The sequence below is a fragment of the Ictidomys tridecemlineatus genome, chromosome 12, assembly GCF_052094955.1.
Source record: "Ictidomys tridecemlineatus isolate mIctTri1 chromosome 12, mIctTri1.hap1, whole genome shotgun sequence".
In the NCBI taxonomy this organism is placed as follows: Eukaryota; Metazoa; Chordata; class Mammalia; order Rodentia; family Sciuridae; genus Ictidomys; species Ictidomys tridecemlineatus.
The window spans coordinates 4,698,606-4,725,635 of record NC_135488.1 but is presented as its reverse complement, the minus strand read 5'-3'; positions in this window follow the sequence as shown (position 1 = coordinate 4,725,635).

Genomic DNA, 27,030 nt, shown 5'->3' with positions numbered 1-27,030 from the left:
ACTGCATCATTTTGATGTCACATATGACACCTAAAGTTTAACACATAAAAATAAGTATGCACACAATTAATCAGGTCATTTCTATATTTAGCCTACCACATACACCACACCAGATTTTCAACCTCGATCGTATGCTTCACAATTCCAAGAGGGCTGCAGTGACTCTGCCCATCACAACCTCACATGTTCCACAAAGGAAATGGGAACAAATCCCTTCACCTTCCCTACATCCCCTCTTCACAGGTCCTCACAGGCTTCTCTCTGATGCTGAGAAAGAGGGAGACAGCTCCCTGGGCCTGTCCTTAGAAGGGAGATTAATCCCACCTGGATGACCTCATTTATCCTCCATTCCCTTCTCATAGCTCCTTAATCAAACATACCCACACTGGGTGGGAAGTCTGTATGTGACACTGTGGGACAAAATCACACCTTAAGTGAGTACTTTGGTGACTCAGAGGAGAAAAGGGTTGAGGCAAGGCCAGGTGTCCAGTTCCTGAGCACTAAGCACAGAAAGGCTTCCCCACAGCTCAGTCACTCCCACATGTCCCTGGTCAGACCAGAGACCCCTCCAAGCTTGCAGGGCTCCCTGTAGGTGCTGGACACTGTCACCCATCACTTCCCTTGTGTTTCTAAGATGAGGCTCTTTCTTCCCTCCCTGTGGGCCTGTCACCCTCTGCTGGTTACTCTGGGACAGTGCACCCCACAGGGCTCAGAGTCTGGCCCCAGGAAACTTCATTGGGACCCTTCACTGTTCCTCATGGAGCTGATCCTGTCATCCACCTCTAGGACCCATCTGTAGGGAACACAGAGTGGATTCTCCTCCCAATAATCTAGATGTGGAGTTGAGGGAAGACTGACAGACAATCCATATTGAATAAAGATGTCAGTCACAGGGGGCTAAGGACTGTCACCCACATGAGATGCCAAAGGTGTGGCCTTAGAGAGGCTCCTGAGGCTGCAGGTGTAAGACAGGGGTGGAGGAACTCAGGGCTCCTGGTCTCCATCTGTTAGTGCAGACTTGTTCCTGCCATTCCAAAGTTATCACAGCCAACTCTGGACTACAGCAGCTTCACCAGCCTGTGAAGGACCTGAAGCCACCCAGGCTGGTGACCAATGGCTGGGAGGTGTGTGCTCTGAGCTCCAACACAATGAATGATCTAGTTAACCTTTTATATCAACACTGGCCAACAGAGCATTGTGCTGGGATGGAGATAAGTGTATACAGCTGTCTGCTGTGACTTCTGTTAGAAGCACCAGGCTACTGAGCAGAGAGATCAGCAAGTGCAGCTGTAGGTCTAAGTCTCTCCTCAGGTGTACCCTCTGCACCTTTTCACAGTCCTCCAGAGATGGCCATGAGGATCTCATGAGTCCACTTGTGTGCTCCAGTAACTGCTGGGCATTGCCTCTCTCTCACTCACCCTTAGGTTTCCCACTCCACAAACTCCCACATTTAAATGAGATGCTTCTGTTTGGCTGACTCTTTCACCTGTTCAACCCCCATATTCCATTGTTCAATATACGATGTTTTTCAATTCAAGAACTTCTAGTCCTTTCTTTTTAATATAATGTACATCTCTTCAGTGATAGTACAGTTTATCCACATACATTTTCTTGATTTTATTCTGTCCCCACCCCACCCCTACATTTTCCCTTCACTGTTGAAGCCTCTGTAAAGCAGACATTGGAAAGGTGATGTCCTGTCACTCTGATGTCTTTTTATGCTGGGGTGATTTCTAAAGACTTTTGTTCCTTTGAATGGCTCATGTTTCTCTGCTCCTTTGTGTGCCTTGCTATCTTCTGTTGAACTGTAGCCTTTGAATTAAACATTCACCTGCCCAGTATTTGAATTCTGATGTGGAACCCCTTCACTGGTGATCATGGCTTGCTCTGAGGACTGGAGTCTGCCTGGATGAAGGCTTTGATTTTTCATGGGCATACAGGTGCCTGAGTATATGCTTCCCCTCCCAATTTCCCCAGAATCCATGGCTGTTTATAAATGAGCTGGTTATCCAGAGAGTTCTATGCAAGCTTCTTTGGGGCCTGGTTGTGCTGTGTGTTGCCTAATCTATTTTCCTTCATGCAGTGGTCACACATAGTGGCACCCAACACTACTATCCACAGTTCTCTCACCTGAGACCTGAACCCTGCACTTGTCCCTGTCTGAGTTCTGAGTCATGTGATAGAGCAGTACACAAGACATCTCACAAATGAGGTAAAAAGTCACAAGTAAGTGCTGCTCTGTTCCTCCTGGGCCACAGGAGGGATCAAGAAATTGGGCCCTTTGTTCTCTATCCTACCTCTTTCTGCATGGATGGGGTTGGAAAAGGTGCACAAAGGTCCAGGGTGATTCCTACTCTAACCCAGGGAGCTGTCTCCCTCTTTGTCTTTTCTTCACCAGGTTTTCACTTTTATGTTTCAGAAGAATTTGGAGGATAATCAGAATTTTTTATCAGGTTTTCCCATTTAGTTTTCAGTTTACTTAATTTAATTCATTTTTATGTTTCAATAGGGAAAAAAATTCCCAGAAATTCTTATTTAAATAATGTTATGCTTACCCTGTCATCAATTTTAAAAAGTATTCATTTATTGAATTGATTTAAATTAAAAAAATATATGAGACCATTCTTTTCAATTTGAAGAATTGAGTTTTCTAACTACTATGCAATATTTTCTTTACATTGCACTAACAAATGACTTATTTTAACTTTGGTTGTATTTTTTAAAAGAGAGAGAGAAAGAGGGAGAGAGAGAGAGAGAGAGAGAGAGAGAGAGAGAGAGAGAGAGAGAGAGAGAGAAAGAAAATTTTATTTATTTTTTATTTTTTTTTTTTAGTTTTTGGCGGACACAACATCTTTGTTTGTATGTGGTGCTGAAGATCGAACCCGGGCTGCACGAATGACAGGGGAGACCGCTACCACTTGAGCCACATCCCCAGCCTAGTTGTATTCTTGATGGAATATGTTAAGTTGGAAGTCTAAACCTTAAGCACAGTATATTTTCCTAAGTAGGATAGTTTGTTCATTTAGTTCAATTTTTAAAATTTCTATTACACAATATTAAAACACTTGTTCATGTATCACTATAGTTAGTAGAACACAATTTGAAACAGATGAAATGAAGCTTCATGGCCCTGCCCTTACCCTGGAATATGGAGCCCCTCCCTATCAGTCATGTGAGCTCAGCTTCTACCATCATCATTTCTTTAGGCTTTTCTTTATTTTCACCATTTGTGTCCATGTAGGATACAGGTTTGGCTGTCTCTAGATCTAGATGTTTAAAACTCAGTAACAAAGCTGGAACCCATACATTATATTCAGTTTACAAAATGAACTTCCACTTTCACTTAGGATGTAGCAGGCCTTAGCAGATCACCAAAATCACTTCACTAAGGCCAGAAGAAAATAACCATAAAATAACCACTTTATAATCAAGCTTGTCACACTCATAAGTCTTGGAGGAAATGAAAAGGAGACCTACAATTTCTGAGTCACAGTAGAACTTTTAGGTGAGCTGAAGTTTACCTGTTTTTTTTTTGTGTGTTTCCTCTTTAACATCTTAACTGACTCCAGAACTATGGTGTGGTCCTGGCAGAAGGGCTGCCCTAGGGAAGAAGACCTGACAGTGCTTTGGGAGTTGCCTTGAGCTGCGAGGTTTTTTATTGACATGGCTGAGTCCTCAACAGCAGGCTGGGTTTCTCTTATTGCATTTGCTAAGGTCAGGGGGGCAAAAATGGCAGGATGCCAAGTTCTCATGGTGCCTCCTCTCCTGTGATTCTGCACTGACCTCTGTGTGTGTGTCATTGACATGGCCTTGGGCTCCTGTATGTCTGCTCATCTTCCAAGCTCAGCTTTACCTCCTGTTCAACCTCCTTTCCATCTTGTCTACATGGTCCCCCCTGAGTGACCATTCTCTCTGTACTCACCCCAAGTCTATCTTGTGGAAAGGGTCACCTGGTGGGAACTATACCCTGCACCACTGGGTGGACTAAGATTGTGTGATGTGAAAGAAACACATTTGGACAGGCGCTTCACTGACCCTTTTGTCACTGGGCCCTGAAGAATGCAGGACACACCACATTTCCATGAGGCTTGCAGTGGGCAAGGACAACCTTGTGGGCCAGGCAGGGTTGGTGACATTTGGGATTCTTTCTGAGAAAGAGAAGAGATTCCAACTAGCTTTCTAGATAAAGCCCAACCCCAGCAGTGTGCCCACCCCAGCCAACAAGGGCCCCAGTTCTGTGATGATGACTTTTACCACGTCCCCTTCACCTTCTCATTCAGTGCCACAGCCCTAAGAGTAATAGTATTTTTCTTGATTTGAGCAACTATTGGCTTACACATTCTTACACCCACCAATAGTTTTTGGAATGTGGCATCTATTTTAAGTTCTGTAATTCTTTCACACTTTGCTCATTATTTAAAAATATATCCAATGGATTCATAACACTTCCTTTTTATTTCAGAACCCATGACTTAATCTGGTCAAAGATATAAACATGAGGCTTCCCTTGGAGAGTGGTGTAAAATGCTGAGCCCAACCCTGAGCTGGAGAGGGACGTGCACCAGAGATAAAGGAAATACAAAGAAGGGTGAGGGAGAGGACGTCGTCACAGGCCTGCTGAAGTTCAGCCATGTGCAGACAAGGTTTACACCAAAATAAATTATAAAGAAAACACAGACTTTTTTGTTGCCACAAATCACTTGATTCTGTGTCTGGTCCTGGTAAAGGCACCTGATGGAAAGGAGCCCCAACCTGAGCTTTCATTCATCTCCCCTTCCATCATTCTGGGTTGACCAGAGGCTCCTGAAGACCCTTCATCCTCCTTGCTCATGCTCTTCCCCTCTGATGAGGTTTTAAAAAGAGCTTGAGCTCTAAGCTAGATACATGGTCCAGAGTCCATGACTACACTCTGTGCCTCTGAGATCCCAGGATCTTTCGCTCCAACAGACAAAGAATCTGCAGTGCCTCTACCCTGACAAGCAACACATGTGTCAGCTGGGCCACCCAGCAGGGAGGTTTGTCGGGTTTTATACCTTAATTTTTATACTTAATTTTTATAGCTTGCTCACAGTAGTAACACCAGCCTCCTCAACCTCCACTCTCCTGAGGTCCAGCGTGAAATCTGTCCCTGACCCTCTGGCAATCAAGTTGCCTGAGACCCAGAGATAACAGGAAGCCCAAAAAATCAAAAGCCACATAGACTCTCATGCCTTTTGCAAGAATCAATGTATCCATCTGTCTGTAGAAGGCTCTGGGTGGACCTGCAGAAGGTAGATGGATGTAAGGCAGGAGGGAGGAGCCTGGGTCATCACAGTAGCACCTGTGGGTCCTCAAATGGGAGATAAATGGAAGGTTATGCTACCATTATGAGCCATGTTCATGATTTCTTTTCCAACCTTAATCTCAGGTTACTGTGGTGTGTGTGTGTGTGTGTGTGTGTGTGTGTGTGTGTGTGTGTGTATGTGTGGAGAGAGAGAGAGAGAGAGAGAGATAGAGAGAGAGAAGAGAGAGAGAGAGAGAGAGAGAGAGAGAGAGAGAGAGAGAGTAGAGAGAGAGAGACCTAATTTGGTTTATGTTCCAAAATTACACAAATTCTAATGGGTTATGGACTTGCCAGGTGAAAGGTGACTCCAGAAGTCACCAAAGACCCCCTCTCTTCCTATATCCCAGTATCCACTGGTACAAAAATCCTTTATCTTCTAAAAATATTCCTCCATTGTTTAAATCAAAACCTCACATGTACCATCCTGGAGAGAAAACCTGCATATATAACATGCAGAAAGAACACACATGGGCAGCTGTGGGGCCCCAGGGCTCACTGTCGTCCCAGTTCTCCCTCACCATTCCCTCTGTCCTCACCAGGGAGCCAGAGCAGCAGCAGCCTCAGGAGCTGAGCAGGAAGCCTCATTTTGAGAAACCAAGGTGAGGAGTCCTGGGAGTCAAGGCCAGATTAAAGCTGAGCTCTTATCTTAGACAATTTCTCAGATGCCAGTTCCCTGGAGGCTGCAGCTGTGTACAGGGGACCAGCAAGACATGGATTCTGTCCTTTGAACAAATGATATAAAATGTGTTGTGTGTTTGTAGAAAAAAACAGATTTCATTGCTTTTTACTTTTTGGAAACTTGAATTCAACTTTACTAGCTGAGCATGTCCATTTAGAGACCAAAACCCACACTGGAGTCATCAAAAAGTTTCAAATTTGGAGAATTTTGAATTCTGGATGTTAGTAAAGGGGATGCTCAGCTTGACCTAGAATAGTGACATAGAACAGACTGGAAAGCACAGGGTGTGCCTGAGAGGAAGGTGTTGTAACTCTGTGTGTGTGTGTGTGTGTGTGTGTGTGTGTGTGTGTGTGTGTGTGTGTATTAGCAGTGATTATGTCAGAACCAGTGGTCATCAGCATTGCCTTGCCCTCCTCGGTTTGCATCTCAGTCAAGAGGCCAGAAGCCCCAGAAGGAGAGAGTCCATGATGGACCCTAATCCAGGGCTGCAGGTCCATAATTACCTGAGAGCCAGCATGTGCAAGTCCAGGTCCAAAGGCCAAAGGACTTGGGGTCGATGTCCAAGCCTCGTGGCGGAGAAGCTTTTCTCTGGACGAGGAAGACCTTGAGAAGATCAAGGATGAGCATCCCCTGTTTCTCCTGCAGTCCGCCTAGACCAGGCCACTGAGCTGAGCCTCCTACACTCAGGAAGGGTTTCCTCACTGGGTCCCCTGAACATGACACCCACCTTCCTGGACATGCTAATTCTCCAGGCATCTGTCCATCCATCCTAACTGACACCACAAAGTGCATTTTACAGAATCATGACAGAGCTACACAGAGGAAAGAAGTTTACCCAGGATTATATCAGGAAAAGAATTGTCTTCTCTGAGTTGCTGGGGCTGAGAAAAGCAAAGGACCACTCGAAAAAAGAATCCTCCCTCTTCCCCTCTAGGAAAACCTCACTGTGGCCCTCAGAGCCTGGTGACTATGATCAGTGCCCTCAGTAGGTAGAGGCAGTAGGAGGAGCAGCTAGGGCAGCCCAGCCTCACACTTCTGCTCCCTGAGAGGTTTTTGTCATGGCTTGTATCACTGTGGGAGGGAGATAGCCTTGTTGACAGAAATAAGTGGCAACATCTTCAGGCTCCAGGCTACTGATGGTGAGAGTGATATCTGTCCCAGATCCACTGCCACTGAACCTCAAGGGGACTCCAGGTTGCAAACTGGATGCCCTATATATCAGGGGTTTAGGAGCTTTCCCTTGCTTCTGTTGATACCAAGCTAACCAATTGTTATTATTCTGACTGGCCCTGCAGGTGATGGTGACTCTGTCTCCACGAGACACAGGCAAGGAGGATGGAGACTGGGTCATCGTGATGTCACATCTGGCACCTGACACTGGAAACCTAAACATAAATATCCTTATAATTAATCATGTTTCAAAAAGACTTTCCTGAGTAGCCAGGCAGCACTAACCACATTGTGATGAGTAAATCCCCAGTACTGTCCCTCCTTACCTGGGAGGCAGATCAGCAGGAGCCCTAGGAGCTGAGCATGGGCCCTCATGGCTATGCTGTGTCCTGACAGGGACTGACTCCTGCACAGGGTGTGAGAAGCCTCTTAAGAAGTCCTCAGGGCAGTGGGTTGTGCTGTGGGCACATGCAAATCAGCAGGGCTGGGCAGGCTGGGCACAGCTACAGGCTGCTCTTCTCAGTCACTCAGCACAGGCTCCAGGTCCTGAGTCCCAGGATAGACAAGTAAGCTCAAGATTACTGACAGAAAATGCTCCACTCTCTGGGGCCGAAGGCAGTGTTTTTCTTGAGTCCTGCATGTGACATGCTTTTTGACAACTCTGGTTTCCATCTGTGCTTCCTTCCATCTCTGACAGAAGATGTGGGCCATGACACAACCCCAGAGGATTCACGAATGCTTAGGAGATACTTGCATTTGGCACCTGATATCATTAATGAGTTTAGAGTGGCTGACTGCTTGCTCTGAATCACTGATGGTGGAGTAGAAAGGCAATATTAAAAAAAATCATTGATTCATAAGAAGGGCAGAATCTTTCCATCCTCATCTTCCTTCTCCAGCTGCTGAAACTCTTTTTCTCTTTTCATCCCTCCTCTATCCCACTGTGTTTATTAAGACAAGCCAAAATCAAATATTTTTTCCTCCTACATGAGAGGCACAGCAATATTCCTAGCTCTGCCTCTGATTGCCCACACCCACGCCTGATGTCCCCTGCATGCTGAGGTTATCACTCCCACTCTCTCTACCTCACAGTCCGGTGTATTCAGAGGTGGCAGTCCTCTCTCCTCTAACCCTCATCCTGCCTGTGGTGGTGGAGAGCAGAGCATTTTCTTTCAGCAGAATCTACCTTGTTTCCTACCCCTGAGTATTTTGCCCTGATCAAGCCTGTAGGTGTTCACAAAAACATCAGCTAGAGCTTGGTTTTGAACAGTGGTATGGCTCAAGTAAGTAAATTCACAATAGTATAGACCTAAGAGACTCACTGTTGAGAAAAAAAAGTGACTTATTTGACAGAAGAATTATTAAACAAAGTCTGTGTTTTAGAATGTAGTTACATGTGATCATGTAAAACCATGGATTTTGCCAATAGAACATGAGAAAGTATCATTGTGTGTGGTTAAGAGGTGAACTGATAAATGGAAAAATCCATACCGTCTTGAAGAAATCATCCTATTCTCTCAGAAAGAACCTATAATTTCTAAAAGAACTATTCACTAATGGAACTGTGAATTTCTGGGAAATGTTTTATTCAGAATATAGGGTAAAAAAAGACAAACTATGACCATTTTGATACACAGGATGCAGTGAAATATTGAGAGAGTCATAGAAAAACATAACAGAAGACAATTTGTATGTGACAGCAAGTAGAAAAATTTGGAGAATTTGAAGTATTAAAGTAATTAATGATCACAATATTCTGACCATTGAAGAACATATAAACTCTTTAGTGTATAATGATATTCCAAAGGATAAATTCTTATTAGTTATAAAGAAGACAACAATCATTGGAGACCTCTGGTGACACCCTGGGTCCAGGTTCAGAGAGCATCACTAAGATGTAGGACATCTTAAAAGGTAGGACACCTGGCAGGAGGCCTTGAGAAAAGCAGAGCATCCCCTCTACACACTCCTGCCCACCCACTATGGGCTGAGCTGCGTCCCTCAAAATTCACAGATTGAGGAGCTGGGGATGGGACTCAAGTGGTAGTGCACTCGTCTGGCATGTGTGCAGCCTGGGTTCGATCCTCAGCACCACATACAAAGATGTTGTGTCCGCCGAAAACTAAAAAATAAATATTAAAAAAATTCTCTCTCTCTCTCTCTCTCTCTCTCTCTCTCTCTCTCTCTCTCTCTCTCTCTCTCTCAAAAAAAAAAAAAATTCACAGATTGGGACTGTGGTGTGCACAATGTCACAATGTGTTGGAAGTGTGAGGTTTAAGATTGAGGTCTAATCTAATATGACTATTGTCCTAATAGAAGAGAAATTAGGTCTCAGAGACACCAGGGAAAGACCATGGGACACACAGGAGAATGGCCATCTGAGAGCCAAGGGAAAGCAGAACAGCTCTGCTGGTGCCTTGATGTCTGCCTTAGATTCCAGTCATGGGAAAGTCCATTTCTGTTGAAGCCACCCAGTGGTGGTGGTGTGGGGGGCTATTTTATGGCAGTAGAGTTAAAACAATGCTGGATGCATGAGCAGAATTCAGTCTTGAGGGACACTGTGTCCTCTGTCAGGATATTCCATAGGGCCACTGGCACAGCACCTTCAACAGAGATAGGACGCCGAGGTCCAAGGAAACAGAGGCTGCCACCTCAGGCTGAAGGAGGCTGAGGAGACCTGGATCCACAGCAGCTGGGGAGTCTTCACTGGACCATTGGCTAGAGAAGACACTAGGGGGTCACTGCACACATGTTAAATGTCATGAAGACAAGATGGGACAGGGCACTAATGTCCATGTCTTGGTCACAGGGTGCACAGCTGTTATGTAAGTACAGCTGTCTCTAGGGAAGGAAAGATTGACTTCTCCATCTTGAGCGAAGCTGGAGGTCGGAATCCACTCATTTCCACTTTCTCTTTCTTAATTTTAAGAGAGTATCCTCAGCTCCTGAAGAGCTTGGCTCAAGGAAGAGACTATGAATGTGAGCAACCATGATTCTGAGTCACAGACCCACAAAGGCTCAGCCACTGAGCTGGAAAACCCTGCAGGGTAGGCATCTTCTCCCACCAGGATGAGGAGCCATAGATTCTTTGCTTCCGGCTGCCCATCAGTGGTCACTGCCAAACCACTCTGTGGGGACCCAGTGCACAATATTTTCCTCTACAAGACAGACAAGCCTGCTCATGGCACATTATCAGCTGTGTTTCCTGTAGCATAATTTCCGCATAATTGCACTCTATGGGGAAAGGATATGACTCAGGGGACGGGATTTAGCCAAGCACACTATTATGAGGTCAATAAGTACAATTGTTCTGTGTCCGTGAAGACCACAGGAAGACAGGCTGTGGGAGGTGTGTGCAGAGCAGTTCTGCAGGTGGCCTTGGACTGACCCAGGCTCTCCTCTGACTCACTTGTGGTTCTCATGAACACATACTGAGTGCACTGGGTGCAGCACCCTGAGACCCAGGAAACCTAGCAGAAGAGCTCAGGCCCGTCTTGTCCCTTCAGAGGAGCAACTGGGCTTCAGTGTTTTGAATCATGGGATGTCATTGCTCAGATAATAAAAGCCAAGATGGCAGCTCTGTGAGTTCCCTTGGTTGTCGCGCAGTGAATGTTTGCAGAGAGTCATGAGGAATGTTCTCCTGGGTGTTGCTTATCTAATGATCTCAAAGGATTCCTGTTCTGGGAATGAGAAACCTTTCCATGAAAGCCACATGTATGAAGACATGAATGCCTGTGCACATACTTTATACACAGAGATATGAAAAAATGTGCTCTATGTGTAATAAGAATTGTAATGCATTCCACTGCTATGTATTAAAAAATGAAATCAATTAAATATTTTTAAAAAAAGCAATTAGCAACAAATCAGGGCTCACTGCCTGGTACACACAGAAGTCTGTATGGTGACATGAGTTCTTATAAAAATTAACTGCCAGTTGCGAGGTGAGCTGGCAAGGAGTCAGGAGCAGGAAGCTCAGATCTGCTCCCCCACTAGGGGGCAGCAGTGGGATTGGTAGCAGGGAGAGTGGAAGAACTACTTGTTGATTGGAAGGTGAGAATGTGTTTGGGGAGTTTCACAGGGTGTAGAAAGTCGTTGTCCTCTTTTTTTCCCCCCTTCCCCTCACATCCTCTTATATGTAATTTTGTATGACAATAAGAGTCTCCTTTCATCTTCCATGCAATTCCCCTTCTCTCTCCCATTCCCTCCCATCTCTCATCCCTGTTTAATAGTAATATTCTTCTCATGCTCTTCCTCCCTGCTGTGTTTTGAGTCATCCCCTTATATCAAAGAAGACATTCCACATTTGTGTTTTAGGGATTGGCTAACTTCACTTAGCATAATCTGCTCTAATGCAATCCATTTCCCAGCGAATGCCATGATTTTGTTATTTTTTAGTGCTGAGTAGTATTCCATTGTGTATAAATGCCACATTTTTTTATCTATTCATCTATTGAAGGGCATCTAGGTTGGTTCGACAGTCTAGCTATTGTGAAATGTGCGGCTATGAACATTGATGTAGCTGTATCCCTGTAGTAAAAGAGAGAGAGAGAGAGAGAGAGAGAGAGAGAGAGAGAGAGAGAGAGAGAGAGAGAGAGAGATGGGAGTTACAGTAGATGGGGTAAAGAGAGATGATGGGAGGGAAGGGTGAAAGTAAGGGGATAGGAAGGGCAACAGAATATAACAGAAATTAATATGGCAGTATATATGACTGTGATACTGCAAGCTGTACACATGGGAATAATAAGAATTCATACTCCATTTGAATCAAATGTATAATATATGATATGATAACATTGTTGTAATTTTTTGAGCAACTAATTAAAAAAAGAAAGTCATTGTCCTCTACACAAGTCATATGCTTCCTCTGGAGGAGGTGTCAAGATCTAAATGAAGGATCATGAAATAGTGATGTTAGTAAAGCTGCCTCCTATGCCATGTCCATCCTGTCAGAGCCTGATTCAAACCAGGCTTGAGTGGACTCTGAATGCATTTTCTGGAAAATGCCTGAAGCACTTTGTGACTTACTGAATTGATGTACAGGTATGTCCTTGTCTTAGCTGAGTTTACAATTTCCACTTTCAGGTTCTAGAAAAGAAAAGAAGTCTGGTTTGTGAGAAGAAAAAGAGACACACAACACACTGTTAGGAAACCAGATCCTGGAAATGGGCACAATAAACTGGCTCCAGGAGAGCTTGCCTATCCACAAATCCCCTCCTCCATGGAGACTTGAGCCTGCTGTATGTGAAGGAGAAGCCACAGATGGGCGATTTCTGCAGAGACACAAAACATGAATGAGTTGCAGCCCCTCACTTGAGGGCCCAATACACAGAACTGTCCCAAGGCCTTATTCTAAAATGCAGAGAAAATGCCCTGTTAGCAGGACCTGAGAACAATTGTGGCAGCCATCATTAGCAGCCTCTGTCCTGGACAGAGGAGGCCACCACTGGGTCAGGAAGGGAGGAAAAATATGCAGGAACCTTGGCACAGAGTTGTGCTTGTGTTGTCACTGTTAACCCTGAGCATAGCCCTGGGTGTTTATGACTATCCCTGAGCCTCCATTTCCTCCTGCTCACCTGCAAGTAATAGCAAATACTCCCCCATCCTGTTTAACCTCTACCATGTACCTTGGGAAGCAAAAGAAGGTCTCTCATACATGAATGAAGGTGTGTTTTTTGTCTCCTACAATCTCCTTCTCAGGGGGAAGAGGACACAGAAAATTGCAGAAGTATAACTTTGTGTCTCTGGAGAGAGCAGTTATGTACCAGGCAGAAAGGGACTGAAGGAAGATGGCAGCTGTTATTTCCCACTGGAATCATCTGAGATGCTCTGGTAGCCCCAATGGCTTCCTGAGAGTAAGGAACTGTGGCATCCCCTAGGATGCTGATGGACAAGGAAAAGTCTCTCCATGACCCACTGCCCCTGAGCCAGGCTGGGACACCACTGGGCCTGCAGGATGCAGCACAGATGAGGCCTCTAGGTGTCTGCCCAGGCTTCTGCTGGTGCCAAGGTCAGGAGCTGTCCACACTCCAGCTTGCTGTTCCCCTGGAGACAGAGACAGTGAGGCAAGATCTGTGTCAGCACAATATCTTAAATGATACCTAAAATTGACTCACAAAATAGAAAAACTCAACACCTTCACTTAGGGTCTGCTGCAGTAGAATTCCTTCAGCTTTTTCTTCCAGGGTCTCTGGAAATGCACAAGAAGCACATTACCTAAAACAGTGTTTTAGAAAATGGAGTGATTTATCAAATTTGAGGCTAATAAATTTATTTAGATTTTTTTTAATTTTAAGGCATTACAGTTATACATAATCTTGGTCGATGGTGTTCCTGTTTCTATGTGCTGATGATCAAACATTTTAATGATGGAATGTAGAACACAGGTTGAATATCCTTTTTCTAAATATGGGAAACTGAAAGTGCTTTAGACTTCAATATTTTTTAGATTTTGAAAAATTTTTATCATTTACTAATTGAACATTTCCATTCAATAATCCAAAACCCACTGGAATCCATCCCAAAACTTTCAGATTTCTGAGCTTTTGGGATATGGGAAATTAGGACTAGAAAAATTCAGCTTGCCCTAGAGTAAGATGCAATAGAACAGAGTCACCCAGAGCACCCAGGATGTGACTGTGGACTGGTGGGAGCATTGCTAGGTGGACTCTGTGTGTGAGGCATGTGCTGTGGGCTGTGGTCCACTATCTATTTCCTGATATTTCTAAGACAAGGTGACTGGTTGGCTGTGGCTTGTCTCCCACCTACTGGTAGACCTTAGGCATAACATGGTTAGGATTTTAAACTCAGTCCCATGAGGCTTCACTGCTAATCTTCACTATTGCTCAGGGAGCTGACCCTATTGTATTCATCACTGGGACAGATTCTGTAAGGAACACAGATGTCCAGTTCATATCAACAGTCTTTTTTCTAGCTGAGGACAAATGACTGACAGACAACCAGTGATTCAAAACTGATAACTGAGAAAAGGGTTAAGGGCTGGACTCTGTTGTGCATGTGAGAGGCCAAGGCTGTGGCTTCAGAGAGGCTCCTGAGGATGCAGGTGTGGAGGCAGAGTAGGGGAGCCCAGGCCTCCTGGCCTCCCTGTCAGTGCAGCCTTATTCCTGCCCTCTCAGGAAGATCCCTGGGACAACTCAAGACCACACCATTTGTGCCTACTGAGAAGGCCCGGAGGGGGGAGGTGGTCATACAGGTTTGTGGCCAGCTGCTGGGAGGTTTGTGCTCTCAGCTACAACATCAAAGATGGTCAAACCAACCTTTTAGACCAACATAGGCCAACAGAACATCCTGTTGCCACCAGTCACCAGTGTGTATTGACCACTTGATATACAGCAAGTACATCTGAAATATTCAATTTAAACTTTAATTTTATTTTAATTTTATAAACTCACACATGGCTAATCATCCACCATGTCTGGAATCTACCAGCCACACAATATTGTGCTGCTCAATACTCTCTCGGTAGCAATGCAGGCACCAGAGAATGATGGTGCTTGGGTCCAAGCTGTGGAGTATCTCTGCAGTTCAAGGACAACTTTGTTGACCTGTTTCAGTCATCAGCAAAGCACTGTGATAAATAAAATATTCCAAGATGTCCTCAATGTAATTATAAGAGATGAAGAATGAAGGGTAATCAGAGATTTATAAATCAATCAGATTCCTGAGCCCCAAATTAAAACCTCTGCTCATATTCTTGATTGATAGTTGGAATCATCAAAAACACATGACCAACCACAGAACATTCAATCTTAATGACTGTGAAGCTTTTGTCCATCAAGTCCACTTAACCAATAGAAACAAGTGTGTCCCTTAGAAATGCCCAATCATCATGAAGTTTATCACTATCTGTGCTGTTTCACCACTTTTATCCACACTCATTATATTCTTTGTGTAAGCAATCTATGCCTCCTCCCTGAATGCGCCACTGGCCACATTTGGTGTTCCAGCACCTGGTGCTTTTTTCAAGAGCCTCTGAAAAGGCAGATGGTCCATTTCATATTTAAGAAACTAGAGTCTACAGAGGTTTGGGTCAACAGACAGTGACCATTTTCCCTCTCTTGGACATGTGCAACTCCCCTGGGACACATCAGGATGACAGAGTGATGGATACACAGAGAACTGCCCTCAAGGCCTCAGTTAGGGTCTTAGCTTCCATTAAAATGCCTCAGAGGACCAGAGCAGGCCTGCAGGGATGATGGAGAGGGGAGCCTCCCTATCTCTCTAATTCAGGTGTGTTCTGTATTTTATGAGGGTTCAACCTGATGATGACAGGAAGATTCAAATGCTTTCTTCCAAACTGAACTGAGTTCAGTGTTTGAGGCATAGTAAATGTGCATCTATGCTTCCCACAGTACAGTGTGTGATCCTAAATAAGCCTCCACAGTCCTTGACCTGATCCCCACGTGGGGTAGATGAGGACCCATCAGTGGTCATTCTGCCTGGTGGCTGGATGCTCAGAAGTATCAAGAGCCCCGTGAGCCCTGGCTGATGGCACCTGCAGGAACCTCACTGAAAAGGCAGGGAGGGTGGCTGATGGGTCCTTATGTTGGGCCATGTTGGTGACTGAGAGCCCCCTGCTGAACAGAGACCAGATGATTTGTATTCACTTGGAATGTCATTATTTCCAATCATGACCATTTTGAAAGGTGCAGAAAAAACAATTTTGTCTCCAGATTTTTAGTCGTGTTTACTCTTGGGTGCGACATTCTGTCAAAGAAGCCTTCAGTGTCACTGAAGTGCCCCCTGCTGTTTGTGAAGGCACAGTGACGGGTGGCCCCTGGATTTCCCCAGTGTTATCTCCAGCCACTAACCCAGGGACTGAGGACATGAAAACAGGAGGGGGAAGTGAAGGTTTCAAGGTCATCTAATACACAGGAACCCTCTTGGGACAGCAGACACTGTGGATATCAAGTTGAAAGAGAAAACAGTTTATTTCCCAGCCCTGGAGACAGATCAGAAAGTCCCATTTGAGGGAGAAGAAGAGGATGAGAAGTAAAGAAAATCATGTATAGTTATGTCTTCACAGCACTGTTGAAAGTTGGCTCATCCAGCCTATAGATTGTGGTCAATTAACTAGTGATTTTTATGTGAAATATTTTGAAAAGTTTATCAATCACTGTAGTTCTGGTTGATTTTCCCAATGCATAAGTAAAAACAATATATATATGCTTTTCAATGAACAATATTCTTCTGAGATATTGGAGCCTCTGCTCTTCCCAGGGGCACCTTGTGGTCTTTGCTTTTGCTGTCCTTTATTGGTCATGGGTATCCCACCTCCCATCTCAGATGCATCTCCAAATGCCTCTGTGCCTTCCCTGATCCACAGAGGGGAAGAGCCACACACTCCACGCCCCACTAACCACAGCAAACCCACATGTAGTTCATCAGGGTTGAAATGATTCTGCCACTTTCACTCCTGCAGCCACTGTTTCCTTCATGGTTTGGTGTCCAAAACCACAAGGACATCAAAGCCTAGATCACACACTGGCTCAAGTGTGCTTGACCCCAAGTGAGGACTATAACTTATTCTAGCAAACTCTGCCATGAATCTGAAAACCCTCAAACATCAGAGAATGTCTGGGCTTTATATTGAAAAAAATTGTTAAATTCCATTAAACTTCAGGAACAATTACTTTCTCAGTTGAAAACATATCTATTGGGAAATGGAAAAGAAAGTTACAAGAGCAACACAGATTTTTTGAAGTGATACAAAAATAGCTTGAGTGTAAAATATTGATAAAGTTTTAATGTATCCCATATAGAGGAGGGAGAGACCCCAGGAGGGTGATGCTTCATGCAAGGGTCAATTTTGGGAAAGAAGTTGGGACTGAGGAGCAGCCTCAGGACCAGGTGACTAATTACAGCTCTCTTTCCTTGAGTTTTGACCTGAAGGAAGTGGGAAGCACTCTACGTGGACATAGAGTACATGGATTAGAACTTGAAAATATTGTGCTTCCAATCCAGTGCACAGAGCTCACACACATGCACACCTGATGTCCTATAGAAGCTCCCTCTCACTCAGCTTATTTTCACATTTGAATTCAATACTGTTGGCACAATTCCAGGCTATAAGTATGATGTTCACCTGTATGAAATTGTTTTGTGAAGATAAATGGTGAGTGTGTCTATCAGAAGCCACAGTGTAGAAATATCATTTTTAAATTATTTTTGCAATGTTTGGGATAAAATTTGGGTGATGCTGAAAAATAAATGATGAAAAAGTGATACAATTTTATAAACTAATTTGTGAAAATTATTAACAAATGTCATTAACTGAGATCCAAATTTGTATTTTCAATGTTGGGGTTTTATGGCAAATATTATTTTGAAAAAGAGGAGATAGAAAACAGCAGATTTTTTCTGAATCTGGGAATCAGCAGATTCAGAGCAAAGTTATAATTCATGTACAGATACTGGGTGTCCAGTACCAAGTTTCTCTCTTACCCTACATCTCATCATGAGCTCATTCAGAGTACCACGAGGATTGTCCTTATCAGTTAATGCCAAGGGGTAGGGGGCTTGGGTAGGCTTTGACTTGAATACATTAGCATCATAAGGTGGCACAGGTAAGGTGACTGATCCACAGTGTAGCCAGAATTATGGGTGGCTCTGATATACTTTATCAAGCTAGCCCATATTTAAGAAGAGTGTATGGTCACAAGCTCTGTGTGGAGAGATGTGAGTCCTTGTCAAAGATCTGTGCATGCATTCTTGGAAAGCAGGTTGGTCAGGACATGGAGGGAGAAGACAGAAATCAGAGTCCAAGTGATCCTGAGAAGATATACACTTGTCAAAAACAGATGAGAATTGTCCCCAGATGAATATAGAGTAAAATTGGGAACAATCAGAAGAAACAAAAATAGGGAGGATATTTTAATTCCTGTCCCTGCAAACAGAGTGCTCAGCAGAGGCTGCAGCTTCACTGTGGCAAGCCAGTGACAGAAAGAGAAAAGGGACAGGGCACAGTGAGGACTTCTTAGTTTTTTGCTCCATGACATACTTCCCTCAGATCATGTGCCATGTGTGGTATTTGGTTCCAGACCACAAGTCACTGTTTTAAGAAAAAAAAATTCTTCTTGAATCAAAACAGTTATATTGATGTCATTTCATGTGCAGTTCTGTAAACTGTGCTTTGGTTTCAACTTCAGGTGACCCTCTACACCTACTGTGTAAATGCAAGAATATTCAGAGGTGAAATGAAGAGACTAGGAGACCTGAGATTATTCAGTCTTTCCTGGCTTGCGTGGACTAACTGGGTGGTGACTGAGGGTAGGAGTGTGTGGCTGGAGCAGGTAGTCACTAGGGGTGAACCCTGGAATGTACATCATCCCAGAGGCCACTTACAATTCCTGGCCACCAAGGGTAAAGCAGCTCTCCTCCCCCACACCCTTCTACCCTGATGTTCTGCTCACCTAGGTCAAGAGCAATGGGGTTAGCTGAACATGGACTGACTTTCTGAACCAATGTACTTAAATATACTTTTTCTCTTCTAAGTTAGATGACTGTTGGAATTTTGCCCCACTGATATGAAACTGACCACAAGTGATTAAGAGGATTTGCCTTGAATTCAGGCATCTGTGGAGACTAAGTGCTACCAAGGAGAATGTGCTTCCTGGGCCTAGCAGGATAAGAAACCTTTCTTTAGGGTGAGCTGAGGCCCTCTTTGACCAGAAGTCACAGCACTGGCGCTAAATAAGAGCTTGGTACAAATTAAGAGTTATAGGCCTATGAAGGGACCAAATACCAGTAATGTCAAGGTAAAAAAGAAAGCATTCTTCATTATATAAAAACTTGGGTAAACTCATGGGAATGAGAAAGTTCAGTCAGTTCACATTAACACTGAGTTGAAATGTATCTAAGGATTATATGAATGAGATTTTAAAGCAGCCACCATAAAAGTGCACCAACAAGCACCTGCAAATATGTTTGAAAGAAATGAAAAACAATCAGAAAGCCTCAAAAAGAGTATTGAAACTGTACATAGGCAAAGAATGAAAGTTTCATAACTGAAAAATGCATCCACCACAATGAAAGCAGAGGTGACCTGAGCAGGTAAATGGAGCAGACAGAGGGAGGAGGCAGCAGGAAGCAGCAAACGTCACACCCAGCTAGAGAACCCTGGGAGAACCCTGAGAAGGAAAATGCACAGGAACTCAGAATAAACCAGGAAGTGCCTCTCAGCTCCCCTCACAGCCACACTGCCAGCTTCTGAATACAGAGACAGAATTCTTAGTTTTATGGGAGAAGCAACTAGAATTACCAGAAAATTTCTCCCCAGAAAACAAGGAGAACAAGAGAAAGGACACACTTTCAAGTGCTGAAGGACAATTCTGTTGATCTAGAAGTGTAGATCCAGGGAAGTGTACTTCAGAAATCAAGGTAAAATCAAGAGCCCCTCAGGTGTAGAAAAACAAAGAGAATAATACATAGCTAACCCCAAAGTGGGGGCAAAGTGTTCTATAAAGAAATATTGTGTGATAGGAACATGGATCTTGGAACACAGGATGGACAAAGACCATAAAGGGAGGACAGATGACAAGCATTTGATAGCTGGGCTGACCACTGCACATTGTGGACATCTGTCCAAACATCATAGTGAAACCCCAAGTCACCAGGGAAATGTAAATTAAAACACAAGAGAAAACATCTTCGTTAGGGAATGGCCAAGACACACTATGGACACATCACTGTCCACTTGTCTAATTCCATAGAATTCCAAAAGGAACCCTAGTGTGATTGTAAATGTGGGCAGAGGCTGATGAACAGTAAGAAATGCAATAGTGTCTGAGAGATGCTGATGATGGAGGGGCTGTGAGAACAGAGGGGACATGGGAGAACTCTGCACTTCACCCCAGTTTTTCTGAGACATACAATATACTAAAAATAAATTCTTAAAATATTCCCATAGAGAGGCCTAGCTTGGCTGCACAACCCCTGACACTGCTTAAATCTCTTCAGGTCTTAAATTATTTTCTTAATCATATCAGTGAGAATATTGCCATGGTTGCCTGCTGGGGCTGAAATGAAGAAAAGTGTCAGGGTGCAGAGGAGCCCCCTGGATCCTCCACAAACCCTCCCTGTGGCCCTGGGATCTTGATGCCTCTGAGCAGTGCCCTCAGCAGGTGAAGGCAGCAGGAGGAGGACAGCCCAGACTCACACTTCAGCTCCCTGGGAGGTTTTGTCATGGCCTGTTTCACTGTGAGAGAGAACTCCAAACTCATGTACAGAAATAAGTGGCAACATCTTCAGGCTCCAAGTTGCTGATGGTGAGAGTGAAATCTGTCTCAGATCCACTGCCACTGAACCTCGAGGGGACCCCAGATTACAGATTAGATGTATCAAAGATGAGGAGCTTAGGAGCTTGCCCTAGTTTCTGCTGATATCATTTTAAATTATCATAAATGGCCTCATTCACCCTGTATGTGATGGTGACTCTGTCTCCAAGAGACACAGGCAAGGAGGATGTCACATCTGACACCTGTCATTGGAAACATAAAAGAAATATCCTTGTAAGTACTCATGTTACAAGAGGACTTTCCTGAGTAGCAGGTAGCAGTGACGACACTGTGATTAGTAAATCCCCAGTGCTATCCCTCCTTACCTGGGAGGCAGAGCAGCAGGAATGCCAGGAGCTGAACAGGGACCCTCATGGCCATGCGGTGTCCTGACTGGGACTGACTCCTGCACAGGGTGTGAGCAGCCTCTTAAGAAGTCCTCAAGGTAGTGGGTTGTGCTGTGGGCACATGTAAATCAGCAGGGCTGGGCAGGCTGGGCACAGCTGCAGGGAGGCTCCTCCTGGTCAATCAACACAGGCTCAATGTGTCCAGCTGTCCCAGGTCAGACCAGGGCAGCTCAGATTTTCTTGGGGTGAACATGGTTCCATGGGGCCATTGGACACAGTCAGCCCCCGGAGCTATGAGGGGTGATCTGTAGCATTTCCTGGCTGAGGACAGGCTGTCCTTGTGTTTTAAGTGTTAAGGAGAGATTGCAATAAATCACCAAGTCCATTTTAGAGAAGGAGATGGAAACGTTATTCACCAGTTGGTGGTCCGAATCCACCAGCTTGTGGGCCAAGGAGGAGGCTTCAAATCTACACCCTTCAACCCCCTTCTGGGGTTTGAATACACCCTTTATAGTACAAAACCACATTAAAACATAAGTGGCTGTTGCTATGATTCAAAACCATGAACAAACGTCATGAGATCTAAAATTATAAGCAGAAAAGGGAGTGGGCCCAAACCTCTCTCATTGAGTACAAGTTAAAAAATGTTAGTAACATCTAGACAATTAATCTCTGACAGGGTACTTTATCCAATAAAAATTGGAACAAAGGAAAGAATATTTTTACATGGAATAAGAATTGCCATTTTGTGCTGCCAAACATGCTGTTCTCAGCCCCTCTTGATGGGCACAGATGCAGGGCTTTCCCTGGGAGAAGCACTTCTTACAGGACATGGAGTCTCAGGGAAAAATGAAGTCTGTGTGGTCACTGCCCATGTAGCCTGATCCTTGACATAAGCACAGTTCTGTGTTACTGACCCTTGGAGGATATGGAGGAGGTGTGAAAGAAACAAGGGGATAGTTTAAGCTTTGGAAGTAAAAACAAAAATAGACAGAAAGAGAGGAAGATGTATAAACTATATGCTGGTTTGGGGTTTGTGGACATTGGCACAACATGGGTAAGAGGTGCACTGCCCAGTTTCCAATGGGTTGTGCCCAGCACTGGAGCTACCAGAGGGATCTTTCCAGTAAAGACAGAGGTCATGTGCATTGAGCAATCCATTATTTGATGCATGTGATTGAGTTGAGAATATAAGATGTGGAGTGTGTCCACAACTACCTGGAAGAGACCAACATAGCCCTCACTATTGAGAGAGGGAATCTCAATCAGATAGGGGTCTTGAATATGGGAAGGGGCCTTGAGTGATGGGGAAGGGGCCAGGAGCAGATAGGATGGGTGCAACTGAAACATGAAAAGGTTTGAGGTAGATTCACTCCCAGGAGCCTTCTGGAGGAACTCAGCTATCCTGAGCCCTTGATCTTGGCTCAGAACGAATTCTGACTTCAGAATTATTAGATGATCAGTTTGTGCTGCTTAAAGCCAAGGGGGGGGGCGGGCTGGTGATCTGCTGGAGCTGCAGCAGGATGGTCAGAGAGGGCTGAGATCTTCTGTAGTCTCCCTGAGAGGGAGTCAGTCCTCTGATTCCCCAAATATTTCCACCATGTCATGATTTGGTGTCTTTTTGACAAAATTCATAAGCCATTTTAATATAGGGAGAACCTGCAAAGAGATCTTAGGTAGAAAGTCTCTTGTGTGGATTATGCAACCTCTTGCCAATTACATGATATGAGAGCTTGGGCATAGCTCACAGACATGGGGTGATGGGGAGGGCAGTTAGAAGTCTTGGGTTTTTTTTCATCTAAGAGGGGGATGATTATGTTTGCATGATGGAATATGAGAAGAAAGAAGTGATTCAGAAGAATGGGAAGAGAAGGACAAGAGACGACCTAGGATATGGAGATGCACCCTTCCCCCAAATCTGAAATGAATTGGGAGGATGAGGAAGAGACATTAGGATCATGGTCAGCATGGTGTGGGTGGGGGCAGAAGGAACGGTCAACTGTACATAATCCTTCTAGATTTGACACTCTTCTCTGAAAAGCATCTGGCCACATAGAAGATATACTTTAGGTAAAAATGGTTTACCTGCCTTCAAATCACAACCCTGCATCACTGACTCGTAGCTCTGGGAAAACAACCTGTGATTTGATGGTTTGGTGAAATGCAGCACAAAAGGTATCCAGGGTATTGAGAGTTTAATCAAATGATCCTCAGGAACACATCCCACCCTCTTCCCATGCACTTTGAAGAACACAGAAAGAATTCACTGTGTAGGATATTCCCAGGCATTCATCATTTTCTTCCAGGAGTTATCAACATTTATTCTACAGCAGCCACAAGCTCCCCAATGCCTCCCGGTGTTCCATGTGCTTTTTTTTCCAACTTACAAATTCCTAACAACTAATTTATGTGCAGCAATAAAAAAAGGAAGCAGGAGGCAGCAAGCACACAGACCTACTCTGGGGTTGCTGAGCACTGTCTGCACCATTTTCAAGGATTGTTGTAACAAATGGGCACACAGTGTGGTTGGAAGCCACAGCAATACCCAGCAGCACAGCTCTGCAGGACACAGGAAGGACTCACTTTCAGTGAGCCACCATCAGGGTGTTGGCAGGTCAGGCCACCTGCATAGCTTGGGCGAGTCTGCCCACATGTCTTCAGCTTCTAGAAGCTGAAGTTCTCCCTGGATGTGGCCACATCACTCTAGTCTCTGTCTCTGTGTCCACACGACCTCCCCTCTTCTGTCTGTGTTAAATATCCCTCTGTCTCTCTCTCAGGAGGATGACTGTGACTGCACTCAGCCACTCTGGCTAATTCAGGATTATCTTGGTTGTGTGTATTTCTTGGGGGGCTGCCATGCTGACTCAGTCTGCATCCCTCCTGACTCCACCCACAGGAGGGAGCATCTCCAAGCCCTACATGGCCTCCCTCCCCCCAGCCACAGTCCTGGAAGCACCTCTGTGAACTAGTTCCAGCAGAAGCCACACTGTCCCCTAAGCCAGTTCTCTATCAACAGGGGTCATGGGGTGCCAGCCTGTTTCTGTAGGAGCAGGTCTGTTTAGGTTTATGACTCACAGTCTGGCTGAGGGATGCAGCTGTTGCACTCTACTGTGGGCAGGACACTCACAGAACCTCCAAAAGAAAGGGACAAACACAAACCTACCCTGTTGGGCCAGTACCCTGCTCAGAGGAGGGCCAAACTGGACTGTGGTGGAAATAGCTGGGAGCCAAAGAAGGGGAGCAGGCAGACACTTAGGGAGTGGCTGCCAGCTTAGTAATTTGTCTCAGACAATGTGTCAAGTAAATCTGAGTTACAAATATGAGAGAAGGGACATTTTAGCCTTCCTCCCACTTTCTCTTCTAAGGAACTGGTGTCCCCCTTCCTATGCTGTAGTACTTCAGTGCTCAGCTCAGCTCTTTACCACTGTCCCAGACACACTGCCAGTTCTCCTCAACAAGTTTAGTTTTCCTTGAATATCTGGTGGTTCTTCTTTGCTGTAAAATTTTAGAAGAACCTCTCACCTCTCCTCTGTTTTTTCATTCACTAAAAATCTAAGGGCAAAAATCCTGTTGATTTTCAAATTGAAAAAAAAAACATTGAAACAAGGAAAACCACAGAATTCCAGACACAAGTGCCATATTTATGGAGCTATGCACTCTTCAGGGAGATGAAATAATTTAAATCTCAGGGGGATGCCCTTACTGAAGGAAGCAAATGTGTGCCTCCAAAAAGGAAGACTGGAGAGAGCTGTGTCTATGTGTCCTGTGACCTCAGCTTCTTTCCCTGGACTGTTAACCAGCCACATCCATTTCTCCTCAGCAGTGATGGCATTTGTCCTTGTGTGACTCCAGATATGGTGCACCCAGTGTCACCAAGGGCAGCTCCCCCCATCACCCCCTTAGAAGAAGCTCTGTATTTGCTCCACCTGACCATTTGACTTCAGCAGAAACTGAGTGGTGGAAATGTCCATTTGTTTACCCAAATACATGACTCAGCCACAGTTGTTCTGTAGTGGACTCTCCCATGGTTTAATGAGCCCATACTTCTGTTTCTTTCTCCATTTCAGCCATTAGTGTCCATCATGGAATCATTTGTCATTTGAGTGAAAACAATTTTTTTCTTCCCTCTTCTTTATTGGAGAGCAAGTTCAAACACAACTGAATCTTAAAACCACAGGCTCAGCTAGAGGAAGACTATTCCTAATACTAGAGAAGCTGTGACCAGGTAGGTTTCCTGAACTCATCTCCCTCACACAGAGTGCTCCATAGTCACATTTGTTTATCCTCCTCAGTAATGTCACATTGTCACTTGTAACCCATGATATGATGTGGTAAGGAGAAGCATTCCTTCTGAAGCATTTCTATAAACATATATAATGTGAATCTGATCAGTGGAAAAACACCAGAAAAACCATGTCAGAGGGACATTCTGGAAAATAGTCATCTGTACCCTTTGGAATTTTCAAGGTCATGAAAGAAAAGAACAAATAATCTAACAAAAAAAATCACAGATGCTAGGAAGATAAAGACTCATGACAACTAATCCTTGGCCCCCTCCCCCAAAAAAAGAAAGGAATTTGAAATTGGGTCCAGGAACATAAAAAATGGCATTCTTGGAGGGAAAAAAAATCAGTGTGATGAAATCCCAGACTGGACTCCTTGGCAGCACTGTGTCCATGCTGATTGTCCCTTTGCATAATCACATGTGGTTTTGTGAAAGGGGAGCTTGGAGGAGCTTGAGGAGAAGAACAGGGGGGATTTGTTTCTATGGTTTTATATATGATTGGCACCTAATGTCTGTGCACAGTCCTAGAGGAGTGTGTGGGGCCAGAGCACAGGTGCAGTGTGCAGTGGTCACCTCAGGGAATCAGCAGGTCCCTCTCCTGCCAAGCCCTGTGTCTGCAGCCTCAGGCATCCTTCCTGTGGCTGCTTATAAAGCAGCAGACTGTGAGGGCAGAGCCCTCCTGTGGACAGACCAGGAGCCCTTCACCTCCTTCTGGCTGACCGTTGGTTCCCATCATCTGGGTTTATATTTTAAATTGTCCACATTTAAAATTATTTCATAATAAATTTAACTATGCTATCCAGGGAGCAGGAGCCTTTCTGAGTAACTCCCAGCTCTTCTGCTGTTTCCTCCTCTCCCCACCTGCAATTCCTCTCTGAACCATGGTGTTGGCATGTGTCCTTGTCCTACCGTCTCCAGGGTGTGAACAGATTTGTCAATCTTATTACATAAAATATTTGTAGACACTGTCTTGAATACCTATGAGTGCAAGCATCTCCAGATTGGAATCCAGTGTGTGCTTAGGATTTGGTTTCTCTGTGACAGGAGAGCACTGAGCCCAAACTCTGGTTTCCCATCCAGGTGCTGCTGAAGGATTTTGCATGTGCTGCCCTAGTGCTCTGCACCCAGCTCCACCAGTCCAATTCTAGGCTCACAGGTACTTGTGTGGTTCACCAAGTTGCCAGCCTGTCTTCTTCAGAGAGGCAACAACAGGCTTTAAACTCACATGGGAAGGTGCAGCCAGCTCTGCTGCCACAAGCAACTTGGTGCATCCTCTGAGCACAATAGACCATGAAAACAAGCAGAAAACTGAAATTGAATCATTAAAATCCTTAGGAATGACTCTGTTCTTTGGAAATTATCTCAGGAATAAAGCAGATTGAGAAGGTTCATTCCTGTAAAGCCCTGGAGCTTAGGGTAATAGTAGAGGAGGCTGTGGTCTGTCTTCTGGGACCCAACTTTCCACACCCAGACCAGGGGATTCACAATGTCCCCAACAGGAGGATGGCAGCACACTTGGGCAACTGATGATCATATGGGTGGATGTGGGTAGTTTGGACAGGGAGTGAGACCCCTCCAGCTGATTCATGTGTATATTACAGCAACCTGTCAGAGTAAACAGGATAAGATTTCTAACACCACATATTACAGCTAAAATGCTGAAGGGAGAACTGAGAGAAAACCCTATATGAACCAGTGAAAACTGACTCTCTGCAGACAAACACAAAGCAATTGGCCAACTATCATTGAGATTAAGGGACACTGAATGACAGTGGAGTAAGGGGTGTTGAAAGGAAAGTTAGAGCAGAATCCCACACCCCTAAACACACCAAAACAATAGAGGCAAATCATCACAAATGAAGACGCCATTGGGCAGACAGAGAGCCCTACCTGAATCCCTAGTGGAAGCCCTGTAGGACCCCAGGAAATGA